Here is a 13671-nt window from a genome sequence, read left to right on the forward strand (position 1 = left end):
GGAGCAGGGTCTGCTCTCGAGTCCCACCTGAAATACCAATTTTTTTACTAAAAGCTCAGTCCTGTCCCCAATACCAATCCTATAATGAGAACATGATTTTAAGAAAAGGAAAAAAAGTTTATTACTTTGCTAGTAAAAGAGAAGCAGAGGGGAATCTTGTTCCAGAGGCTGTGATTCTCAATAGGTCGACCATTGATAGGTATAAATGTAATTGTTAAGACTAAAAACTTAGCAATAGCAATCATTACAGAATTAGTAAATTTATGTAGTGAAGACAAAGCCATGAATACCACACAATATTATCCAATAACTATAATAAAATTAGATATGATTGATTTATTTTCAGTCTACTATTTATAGTATATTATGTTAAGACTATAATCAAGGAACTGTACAACAGATACCTATATTAGGTAGTTTATCTTTCTATGGTTTCCATTATATAACAGTTGACTGTGTAGTTATAGTTAACAGTGGACCATATAATACTAAATGGAAAACTCCAGAAATAAGCAATTCACAAGTGTTAAATTGTGTGCTATTTTGACTAGTATGATGAAAACATGCACTCTCCTAGAATATTACTTATGCATTTTCTCAACTTATCCACCTGGTATATGCTACCTACCCATTATTCAGTTAGTATAGTTATCACATTGACTATAGTAGTACCACAGTCAAGAATTATTTATTGTACTTAATAAGGATCCAAAACCACAAATGTAGCGACACTGGCAATTCAGATATACCACGTGCAGTGCTTCCTTTAAGTGAAAGGAAAAAGTTATTCACTTATAAAAAAATCACATGCAGTATTGACTAATATTTATGGTAAGAAGGAATCTTCTATCCATAAAAATTGTGAAGTAAGAAAGAGAAATTTGTGCTAGATTCGTTATTGTACCTTAAACTGAAAAGTTACCGTTATTGTGAGTGACAATGCTTAGTTAAGGTACAAAAGGTATTACATTTCTGTCTATATGTGCAGGAAAAACAGTGCATACTGATTTTGGTGGAGGTTTCAAACATTCATTGCGGGGGTTGGGATGTATCCTCTATGGATAAGGCAGGATACTGTTTGCTGTCTGAGAGAAAAATTCTCAGACTCTGTATTTCATTTACATAAAACTCTAAAATGAGAAATACAAATTATAAATATGGAAAACTAATGAGGTACTATTTGGAATGTTGTTTATTTGCTCAACTTTAAAATGTACTGGATTACTTTTCCAAGAGTGGTAGCTTGGAATGAGAATAAAGGTAATAATTTCTATAAGTGTATTTTCCCAATGTTATCTTTCTTCTCTTGGATAAAAAGAAAACAAAGAGCCTATATCTCTGCTACTACACCCACTTCTGTGGAGTTCTGGGAAAGAGATTTTTGGTAAGACTTATGGTGAGACATTGAGAAGTGGTGATAGGCATTTGAACAAAGATCAAGTCTTACATTCTGAATCTATTTCTGATGTCCTTGTGTATGTGGTTTTTCTTTACATGAAGTAGAAAGGACTTGAATTTGTGGTTCATATTAAAGAAGGAGAAATGTCTTTACTAGATATCTAAGTTCTTTTGGAGAAAAAGTATAATTGGGTCAAAATTATATTAAATTATATTAAATTAAATTAAATATTTAATTAAATTAAATAATTAAATTATATTATATTAAATATTATTATGACCTATTATCCATTGTCATAATAACATCTGCAGGCTCTTATGACTTTATTTTATATAATAAACATATTTATATTTTATATATTTATGTATTTAAAATGTTTAGTTTTAAACCAAATTAAGAAGGAAAAAGTCAAGAGTAATACAATAGTTACAGAAAAAAATGTTTATATTATTTATTAGTCACCTTTCCATCACTATAACAAAATACCTAAAGCAAATAATTTTTAAAAGAAGATATTTACTTTTGCCGTATGGTTTTGGAGGCCCCACTCCAAGATAGAGTATCCCCAACTGTGAAGTGCCTCTGGCAAAGTCAATCCATCATGATAGCAACATTTAGCAGAGCAAAATTAACTCTTTTTAAAATTTATTATTTATTGTAAGCAAATGGGATACATCTTTGTTTCTCTGTTTGTAACTCTTGATCCAGGTAACAAAGAACAAGAGAGGAAGGAGCCACGGTTCCACATTCTCCTTCAAGGGCATGCCCCAATGACCTAGAGATTTTCCTTGAATAGCAACCTCTTAATACCACCTCTCAATAATTCTACCCTTAAAACAAAGCTTTTGACACTTGGGCCTCTAGGGAGCAGACAACATTCAAACATCAAAGTTTATATCCATCTCAAAATGAAAAATTGTTTCCATTGTCAATTAGTCAAGGTCTTCACTGATCCAGAATTGCTCCAAAGTCCAAGTCCAAAGTGTCTTTAAGGAAAACTCAACTGTAAGTTCCTATTAAAAATGTTACATATTTTGAGAATACAGCAGTGGGACAGGTATCCCTCTCATTCCAAGAGGGAGAAATATAGTAATAGGAAGGAGGGATCAGTCCAAAGAAATAACAAAATCCATCAAGACCAACATTAAATCCTAAAGATCCATGTCTTTCTTGCAGAGCACACGATGGCAGGCCACCCCTATTGCCTTGCTAGAAGCAACTCCTATGGCCAATCACTCAGGCTGGCTTTGCATGTTGTCTGTTGCTTTCCCTGATGATTGTTGCACATTGCTGCCATCTCTACCTTCCTCAGGTTTTCTTTGCAACTTCATCTTTACTCCTACATTTTCATTGTGCACAGCCCTGTCAGAGGCCTCTTATAGGGACTCTGGCCCCACAACTAATTGACATCCAAGGTGTTCCTTTGAAATATTGGTGGCATCTGTATTGATACCATAACTCCTCTTGCTTTCTGCATGCTTGCAAAACTGGCATTATGTACATGTTCATAATGCATTCCACGAATGTGAGTTTTACCTAGAACAACATGAACTGGCTATAGCAGCCTCAGAATGCCTAGATGGCTGAGCCTGGGGAAAGGAATACTGAGGCAGGCAGGGCACCCTGGGCTCTTTTCTTAAAATATTCTGTCCTGGAAATCCTTTGAATCACATTTGCATTTCTACATCTTTGAGTCTGAGGTGGGTTACATGGAGGTGTAGATTCCTGAGATGCCCTTGGAGCATTTTTCCTATAGTTCCATTGCATAGCACTTGTCATCTTTTCTTCAGCCCTAGCAACGGCAGTATTTTTGGCTAAAACTTTACCTACACTTCTTTTCTAAAACAGAAATAGAAAATGCTGGTGTCTATCCAAACAACTTACTTCTTAACTGCAGAGAAATATTCATCATACAAATTCACCATACAAAAGCGGTGAGAGAAATGGCTCATCCTTAACTTCAATAGACCTGGTTCAGAAAGAACTTTGAGAGAGAACATAGTTCATCTATAGCATCATCAGTCTAGTTGGAGAAAATCACCTAGTGTTTAATGTGTCCATAGAGTATCTTCAAATGGCAGTTTCTCCCTTTTTCTTTTTTCTCTTCAGATGATAGTTCTGGATATAATTTTCAATTAAGAAATAATGTAACATTATAAAGAAGGTTCAGATAAGTATATCACACATTATACTAATACCAGATGAGTTTCTCTCAACTAATACCACTTTTCATCAAATTTAAAAAACATTGTATTTATACAATAAAACTGGTTTTCTTTAAAGAGGGAAGACCAAATATCACAAGGGATTTTTAACAGGTAATCAGAGAATATTTGCTCAGAAAACTCTTTTCATATTATTAAGAAAAATACTCTATGTAGTGAAGTAAAATGTTTTTTATTCATGACTTACATCAATTGAAAAACATCAGAGTAGGTTAATAATAATTAACATAAATTATTTTTTAAATAATGCAAAATAATGAGATTGTGTCAAAGTTACTAAAAAAATTAAATGAACAATAGAAATGAGCTTATTTTCTGCATTGTCGAAAACAGTATTCTATTTAGTCATCATAAATATTCCATTTCTTAAAAATGATATATGTGTCATAAATAAAAACACTTTTATGCAAATTCAATTTTCAGACTGTTCATTTCAGGAACAAGCAGAAATAATCCTTGATATTATTGTGTGTTTCTCAGGATCAATGATGTGTGCTCTTCTGGGTCATAATCAGGTAATCCCAAATGATAGGCAAACAGGAGTTATATCAAGAAACTAAAAGATAAAAAAGTATCAATATGGAATTACATTTTGTCCTTGTCTTCTAAATATTTTTATAACATTGTCTTATTCTGCTTGAAATGGAGTTTCTCTTGCATTTAATTCAGTCTCTTGAATGCAGTGTAAAATTTACATGCTTCTTTTTCCATCTATTTTCTATATGTAAATTTGAGGTGATATGTTCCTTTAGTTTCAGCTCCTGTTTTATCATCATTGATTAGATGAAATATTTTTCTTGCCAGTTATGTTAATCAATCCATCATAGTAGCAAGTAGTGCCACAAAACTAATTTTTACATATTTTGGTGCTATCTAGTTACTAGCACAGTATATGGGAGACATCAAAGTACTTGGAATTAGGAGACCAAGATTTATATATATTATACTTTTATTTTTGCATTCTAGCCATATCATTTGTGCATGTCATAAGCTACAGATGTGTCAACTGATAATGATGCCTAGCTCACAGGGTGAATGTGAATATTATAACTGACAACATATGTCTAAAGGCTTAGCATAATGTCAGATTCATTGAATTTTTTCATTGATTCTTTAACTACATAAATTATTTCTATGACTCATAGGGGAAAGTGTTATTTATTCAAACTCTTTCCTATACATATACAATTCTAGGGGATAAATAACAGAATTTGCTCATCTCCAGCATAATACAAGTAAGAAATCTATATAATCAAGCTATATATGCTATTTTTAGGGTTCTTTTTTCTCATTTCTCACTTTGAAAAATCTACTTTCCATAGTTACAATTAATAGGATTCAAGTGCACTGATCAAGCACTTCTTTTTTTTTTTTTTTTTTAGTGTTTCCAAACAACAAACTCTTTCTTATGTGGCCTCAACACTTAGACTATGTGGACCTCACAGCCAAGCAATGCTCTCAGAAGAAATATCATTATTAGCAATAACAAATTCCTAGCAGCATCAGAAAAATAATTTACCTGCCTATTAGGAAAAAAAAAATGTTCCTAGAAAGCGTAAGTCATACAGGGAATAGTATGTTATATAGTTAATTTATTCTTACATACTAAAGTTTAAAAGATAGAAATGAATCAGAAATGTAAACAAAATAATTGCTAATAAAAACTAGTGATCAAGCTTATTAACTGCCTCTAGCTTGAATTCTATGTGTGATTACTTAACAGAAACAGTAGAAATAAGGTTTAAATCTGATTTTTGAAAGATCTCATTTAATTTGGGGGAGTTAAATAAAACTGTTTTTCATATACTGTCCTGAATTACTTGATGAGTATACATTCTGAAAAGTGCATCATTCGGTAAGTCTGTGATTATATGAGACTCAAAGTGTATACTTCAATCTAGGTACTATAGTCTACTACACACATAGACTACATGGTACAGCCCATTGCTTCTAGGTTAAAACCTATCCAACATAATGCTCTGTGGAATAATATAGTCAACTGTAGCACAATGGTAAGTAATGGTGTATCTAAACATATTGAAACCTATGAAAAATTGCAATATGAAGGTATAAAAGATAAACATGGTGTACCAGTATAGAATCCCTAATATAAATGAAGCTTTCAGGACTGGAATTGCCCGGGTAAGTGAGCAAGCAAATAATGAATGAATGTGAAGTGAATGTGAAGGTTGGTACAGTACTGTTTACTACTGTAGACTTTAGGAAGGTATGCTGAATTTATGAAAAATATTTTTATTTCTTCAACAGTAAACTACTTTAACAATTTTACATTATGAACTAACTTGTTTTGAAACTTCTTGACTATTTAGATATAGCATTTAGTTTAATCTCAAACGTACAACTGGCAAATAGTTTTTCTTTATAACCTAATTCTTTAAATTTTTAAGTTTTTAATTTTTATTTTTTTACTTATTTATTAAAACTAAGACATAAAAAAACACATTAACCAAAGCCTACCCTGTCTTAGGATTGTCAATATCTCTGTCTTCCACCTGCACTAGAAAGTCTTCAGGGGCAATAACATGCATGCAGCTGCCATCTTCTGTGACTATAAGGCCTTCTAGAATTCTTCCTGAAGAAACTGCTGCAGATTGTGAGACAGTTAACATTTTTCAAGTAGAAGTAAACTTGAAAACAATGGTAAAAAGTTTACTACAGTGAATATAGCAACCAGCTAGCTACATAGTTATCTATTGTCTTTGTCAAGTGTCCTATACTATATTTAATTGTACATGCTAGCTTCTAATATGACTAGTAGGTTGGATCACACCAGCATCATCACAAAGACATGAAGAATGCACTGTGATTCCCTATGACCACAACAGCCATGGTGTCACTAGGCAGTGGGGATTTTTCAGCTTTATTATAATCTTATGGGACTATCATCTAATCTGTGGCTCATCATTGTCTAAGGCTTTCTTATGCAGTTCATGACTATAACTTTGCATTATTTTAAAATAATACTCATGAATATGGTTTACATCAAGGTTTTTACTCAGTTGAAAAACTAATTTATCAGGATGTCTATAAAATATTTATTTGGAAATAATATACTGAAAATGGTTATTACACTGGTTTCAATTTTCCAAAGCTATGTAGGTAATGAATTTATGATACATCGAGAAAGAATTCTATGTTCTTGAAGAATCATGTTTTGATTTTATTCTAAATCTAGTCATAAAGTAAAATTCTTCTATAATTTAATCCCAGATAAACATATTTAAATATATTAAAATAATGACTGTCATAGAAATTAAGGGAAAAGGAAACTAATTTTGTTGATGTCAACTTTATTGAGAAAACCATGGTTTTGGAGAGAAGAAAAACAATATTTTAGATATAGTTAATATGTTTTTTACATACAGATATTATAGGTAAAATATTGTTATAGTTTGGGTTTGGGGGATTCCTCCAAAATTCCTATATTTATGCAGAAATGTGCAGGCGTGAAATGATTGGCCTTGGAGAAGCTATAACCTAATCAGTTTATCTTAGTTGGAATGGACTAATTGGGTGGTAACTAAAGGCAGGTGGGGCTTGACTGGAGGAGGAGGGTCAATGGGGGTATGCCTTGGGAGGGTTCATCTTCCCTGTGACACCTTCCCTGTCTCACTCTGCTTCATGACCACCATTTCCTGAGCTGTTTTCCTGTACCATGTTCATCTACCATGATTCTCTACCTCACATTTGGCCCAGAGCAATGGAGTCAACCAACCACTGATTAAAACTCTGAAACTATGAACCAAAAGTATTTTTGTCACAACATCAGAGTTATGATTTACTAATTTATCAATATATTAACATGACTTAATAAAATAGTTTTTAACAATATATTATCATGAAATGACAAATGTATGAATTTTTTAAGAAAATTGGCTTTTGCCTCACTTTTTTTTGTATATTGCTTTATTTCAATACAATATAGTGATTTTTTTTGGTCAATTCTTTATCATAAATTTGATAGACTAGATGTCAATATTATATAGAACACTTACAATCAAAGCAAGTTCAGAAGTTTTTCCAAATTTCCAGACTTTTCTTTAAGGTAAAATGTGTAGTTTACCTAGCTGAGATCAGAAGTTAGCATTACAAGTAAGGATTTTAAAAGTTAAAAAAAATCCAAATGCAAATTAAAGTTAATAGGTATATCCTTACAAAGTAAATAATAATAATTGAAATGATTCACTACAGTTCAATACATTTATAAAGTTTGGGGATTGCTTTTTCATTCCAAAAACAAACTTGTCTTGAGGAACCCAGTAGCACATAACTCATTTTCCAAATCTTTACATTGCAAGAAACAAGAAACAACAACAATGAAATAATAAAATCATCAAACAGAATTCAAAAGAAACTTTTTTATTAGTTACAGGAATATGAGGTGGATGGTTAGTTTATGTTTCTCATGTTTTTGTTTTAGTTTTCGGGTACTGGGGATTGAACTCAGAGGCACTCTATCACTAAGCCACATCCCCAGCTCTGTTTTGTATTTTATCTGGAGACGGGGTCTCACTGAATTGCTTAGCACCTCACTTTGCTGAGGCTGACTTTGAACTTGTGATCTGCCTCCCTCAGCCTCCCAATTCACTGGAATTACAGTTGTGCACCACCACACCCAGTTTGTGCTCCTCCTGTTAATACATTGTTAAACTATGTCCTGTATTTACCAGATGTCCTAACTGAAAGTCTGTTAGTTGATGCTCTCCATAAACCCAACTTCTGTCCCTGGGCCTCAGTGGAGATGACTGCTACTACCTAACCTTTCCTAGTTTGTTTTTACATCTTGCATTATCCTCTCCCTCAATTAGAAAAAGGTTTTTTTTTTTTTTTTTTTTTTTTTTTTTTCTCTTTAAAAGATAAGTACAGAAACTGGGAAGAAGATGCTTTTTTTAATTTCAATTAAAATTTTATTTTACAACATTGGATAGGCAGAAGAGGAGATGCTTATCTCAGATAGGCATACTTATTGAGTGGAATGCTTTGAGATAGTTTTAATAGGGACACTCTTCTGAGTTATCCACAAATGAGAGAAGTTGGCCAAGAAATCTTATTGGAAACTTCAGTCACTTCAAAACATTGTTATAACTCTTGTTTCTTTTACATATATCAAATTAGTAAAATTGCAAATGCCCTGAGGCAAACACTTGCGTCCAAACCTGTACAAAATCTTTAAATGTGAGAAGACAAAATTCTATAATTTACTCCCTAAAGGAAACAATGAGAAATTGAAAGGGAACTCAAACAAGGATATTCATCAGAGCATTATTCAACAGAAAATGAACAAAAAATTCCATGAAATCAAACAATACTAATGAAATAAACATTGCACTAAAATGGGGTTCTATGCAAAGCTTAATAATTTCTTCATAAGATTTTTATAAATGTACAGAAAGGAAGTGATATTTACTATGAAGAGATATATAATCTGCACAAGTAATGAAACTGCATGATATATATACCCACCTGTAAAAGAAAAAAAAAAAAAAGATTGTAAAATGAGAATTTTCAAGTGATGGTAATGATACAGAGAAATGAGAGTGATTTGCACTGCTGTTGAGGTTGGGAGCTAGTGCAGTTATTTTGAAAATTAAAAGGTTAGCAACTATTAAAATTATTATAATAGATTTATTATTGTATATATTATTTATTATAATAAATTTATTAAAATTCCATGAATCTGTACCATCTAATCCCAATTGTGATATTCTTTTAGTGCAACTAATGCAGCCATAGAGGAAATACAATAAATTGGAGTGTTGGGTGAAATAAAATATGAAGGAGGAGCTCTATGAGAATGATTTTTGATTAAATTCCATGCACCTGAATGATCATATCATTCCACATCAGTCACATCAACCATACCAGCAACCCACTGCTATGGCCATATTTGAGGTCTGTTATTACTACCAGTACTGACTCCAAAATTCAGGAATCCATTTTCTGACTAAGATTGCCTATATTTCTAGTTTATTATCTCTAATTAGCTGTTTCCAACAGAACCATATAATCCAGTGACCTTAACTACCATTTTATTAGAAAATGCCCCACCCCACCTTCTCACCATTTTTTTCTTTCACATCAGTGATATTAAAAGCCGTAATCAGAGTCAGCTATATAATTTATGGTAGTGGTGCCAAATGAAATTATGAGAATATTTTTTACAAAGCTAGAAATGTGCCATTATGGGTATTAATATTATAAAACTTTTTCCTTTAAAAATATTTTATTGCTTATAAAATATAGTAGGGAACATTGCATTTTATGTAAGGACATTTTCATGAATTTTACTATTATTCATTGTATCGTATTATGACAGATTTAAACGCACATACCAGAACAATTAACATGCAGAATAATCCAAATTTAATGTATCCAGTACACGTATGCATTTTTTTCTTACCAAAACAGTGAAAATGCTGCCCCAAGTAAGTGTTTTCCTTCATTCTTGATGCATGTACTCTACCAACATTCACTTCATTTGACTTACTGATGAGTAGGGAATGACGAAAAGAATAAGGAACTAAGGGTTAATCTTTTTGTTTTTCTTTCTACATCAGATTTACAGTGTAAAAGCTTGGCTAATACAGGGGATTAACTTGAGTAAAAAGTATATTATTAACTTTTTTAGTACTAAAGAAGTAGATCACATTTATCGTCTTTCTACATTTGAAGCAAGTTCTGGTCTCAACAGATAATGTGACCCTTTAGGACTCTTGGTATCCCTGCTTATTCCTCAACACATAAATGTGTTGATGTGGACTGGAAGCGCAGATTTCCAGTAAAACTATGATGTAAGTGACACTATAAGAAAGCATAGGTTAAGCGTGTTAAGGAAGCCACCTATAGTTTTGTATATTTGCAAACAATAGCAAATAGTAGCAAGGTAGATTGCATAAACCCAGGAGACCATTTACTCTGCTCATAGACATGCTTCATTGCTCCATGTAATTTCATTTACTTAAGTTCAAAGATAAACTTACTAAGCAGAGCTTTAGTGCGGGGCCTTTGTGAGAGCAGAGTACTATGTGAGTACATTTACTGCACACCTATGAAGATAGTCCTGGCCAGTCCATCATCATTAGCATTCTGCTGCATGCAGACTGAATTCATCACCCTCATTCTTCACACTTATTTAGAAACTTATCCAGCTGACCAGTTACTCCAGACCCGTACCTAAGTAGTTGAACAATGCTGAACACACACACACACACACACACACACACACACACACACACACTTAAATTGAGACTGCATTTAGAATCCCTTGCAGTCCTAATGCACTTCACTATCAACCAGTTTTCTTATAATCCAGGTGACTTTGCCCCTCCTCTTCTCACCAACAACCTACCTCCAATCACCTGCCTTGTGCCTAACTGATCATATTGTTTTTCATTTTATTGAAGAATTTGGAATTAATATTAAGAAGCTTTCATATCCTTCCCCTGAGACTCCCCAGATTGGTTCCATATACGCTCATGTCCCTATTGTCATAGTACATAACGTAGTATGTTCCTTGCTTCTATCTTAAGACAGTCTTTCTACTTCTGGAATGGAAAATATTCCTCATGTCACTCAATTGTGTGGTATATACAATCTTTCTCTGTCTTTAGACTGCATCATCAGTTTTCCTTCTTTACTTGATCACTCTCATCAAACAAATATAGGTAAAATGTTTCCTATTTAAAAAAAAAAAAATCTTCTTTTGTCTATATTTCTTCTCCTCCACCTGGCGTTCTTTACATAACATCTCCAGAATGTTTCACCAACTCATTATATCCTCATTCTCTGTATTGTAATTGAACTCAACCAACTCTCATTCCATTGCTGCACCAAAACTAATTAATTATATGTAGCTCAACAACCACCATATACCTTAGTCCATAATTATTTTCAATTCAAATACCAATAGTATTCTTAGACTTTTGATATGCCCTTCCTTTCTCTAACACCATTCTCCTCTTAGCATCTGGGGAGGAGTGTTCTTGCCTTTTCTTTTATTACCAGCATAGCTGCCTATTTTCATTCTTTGGTGTAGCTGTTCTACTTTTTGGAGCCTTCTAAATGTGAAGCACAAAGCTCAAACTTTGGACAGATTCCATTTTTTAATCCACAACCATTCTCTGTGTCATTGATTCTCAGCCTAACTGCACATAGGAAATACCTTGAGATTTTTAAAAATAAGTAATTTTTATTTTATTTCCTTACTCTGGACATTAAGATAATTAATCCCCTGGTTGATTCTAATTTCAAGCCAAGATTGAGAACCAGCACTCCAGGTCAAATTATACAAGCCCTTGATTTACATAACATTTATGCTGACAGCATGTTAGAATCACCTGAGTCTTTGAACACATACATGCACACACATATAACCACACTAACATACCTCTTCCTTCCAATTCTGAATAAATTGTCCTCCTCTGAGATTCATTAACTTATGTATTTCAAAATACCTCCAGGTTATTCTAGTAAGTAGCCAAAGTTGTAAATCATTAATAAATATGTTGACTCCAAATTTAAATCTATAATCACATCTCTCTTAAATCCAATGTGGTATATAAGACTGTCTTTTCAATATCCATACTTGGATATAATTCTATGTCAAACTTTTATTTCTATAATTTAACTATCTCTTTACACCTCAAATATACCCCAATCATCCATCAGTCTATCATTTACTTAGCAATTATGTGCCATGCAACTTGTAGGCAACTAGTCAGGGAAGAAAACTTAAAACCCCAAACTCGTCATCTAGACTCCACATGGATACAAACCATTAATAATATAAATAAGTTATAAATGTGTGCATATACATATAATTAATATATACTTTGTATCTTTAAAATTTTTCAGTCTAAAACCTAAGGGTATTTCGCTAATTTTTAAAAATTTATTTTCAGAAATCCTGTTGTCCCTTGTCCCTACCTGCAAAATATATGTATTATCTGACCACTATTCACTGCCTCCATTGTTATTGCTGTGATTACAACTACCTTTTCTCAAGTGAATTGTGGCAATAGTTACCTAACTTGTACCTTATTTCAACTTTTGTATCAGTACAAGTCTTTTCTCCACACACCCTATGAGAGAGCTTTGTAAAATGAAAATCAGATGATGTCACCAACTCAAACAGCTCTAATGTCTTTCTTTCTTTATCAAATTAAAGCCCAAAGTATTACAGTGGCATTCAGTTCCCTATGTGATTGGTCTCTCCACTGTCGTCAGGCACTCTTCAGCCCTCTCTCCGTCTGCTTCAGTCACTCTAATCTAGCTTTTCCTAGAGCACACCAGCAATGCTTTCTGGTCTCTGCCTTACATATCTGTCCCATCTTCAACAAAAACTCATGTCTCTCTTCTTAGTTCTTGTAGGTGACATCTTTTCCTATATATTATATTTGCTGCTCTCAAAGCACTTTACACTGTTTTCTATTCATGTATAATATTTAGATTATTATTTGTTTAATGTATTTTCCTTACTAGATATACAATTAATAAGAATTAAAATTTTTATTACTATTACATTCCTAGTGATATGAATAACTGTATATGTACATGTTACCTATTTGATAAACATTTCCTGGACCAATCAATTAGCTTGTATTATTTTTAATGTTTAATCTTATTTATTTAATACACACAATACATAACAAAAAACATTTATTCCAATCGAATAATGACCAAATGATCTGAACAGACACTTCTCAAAGGAATAATTACAAATGGCTAATAAATGTATTCAGAAAATACTCAATAGCTTTAGTTATCAGGGAAATTCAAAGAGAATGACTATTTTCAAAAAACAAAAACTAACAAATTCTGGCAAGGATGTGTAGAAAAAGGAACCCTTACATGTTGTTGGTAGAAATTCAAATTAGTGTAGTCACTGTGGAAAAAAAAGTATGATGTTTCCTCAAAAAAATGAAAATAGAATTACCATATGATCCAGTTACATAATTCCTTGGTATATATCTAAAGGAAATGAAGTCAGGAGACAAAAGAGATACCTATCTCCATGTTTGTTTTTTG

Source organism: Sciurus vulgaris, assembly GCF_902686455.1.
Source record: "Sciurus vulgaris genome assembly, chromosome: 9".
Taxonomy (NCBI): Eukaryota; Metazoa; Chordata; class Mammalia; order Rodentia; family Sciuridae; genus Sciurus; species Sciurus vulgaris.